Source organism: Stegostoma tigrinum, unplaced genomic scaffold (genome assembly GCF_030684315.1).
Source record: "Stegostoma tigrinum isolate sSteTig4 unplaced genomic scaffold, sSteTig4.hap1 scaffold_185, whole genome shotgun sequence".
Lineage (NCBI taxonomy): Eukaryota > Metazoa > Chordata > Chondrichthyes > Orectolobiformes > Stegostomatidae > Stegostoma > Stegostoma tigrinum.
Window position 1 is genome coordinate 486,620 of NW_026728125.1, and position 548 is coordinate 487,167.

Consider the following 548-nt stretch of genomic DNA (forward strand, 5'->3'; position numbering starts at 1 on the left):
GGGGGGAGTGTGGAGCGCATAAGGGAGTCACCTAAGGGTGGGGAGGGAAAAAATGTCTTTGGTGGTGGGGTCAGAGTGCAGATGGCAGAAGTGTCGGCGATGATGCATTGAATCCGAAGGTTGGTGGGGTGGTACGTGAGGGCAAAGAGGACTCTGTTTTGGTTGTTTTATGGGGAGCGGGTGTGAGGGGTGAGTTGTGGGAAATGCGGGTGACCCGGTCGAGGGTGTTTTCGACCACTGCGGGGGGGTGGGGGTGGAGTTGCGGTCCTTGAAAACTAAAACTTCTCTTTCAAATCCTCCCACCTCCGACAGACAAAGTGGGTGGCCAGGGTATTACATGGGCCCAAGCTATGCCTGCCTCTTTGTAGGTTACATGGAACGATCCCTCTTCCGTACCTACACTGGCCCTAAACCCCACCTCTTCCTCCGTTACATTGATGACTGTATCGGCGCCACTAATGTGGTAGCTGCATCCGCTGTCCCCATTGTGGCCTCCTCAACATCACGGAAACCAAGCGGAGGCTTGGGGACCGCTTTGCACATCACCT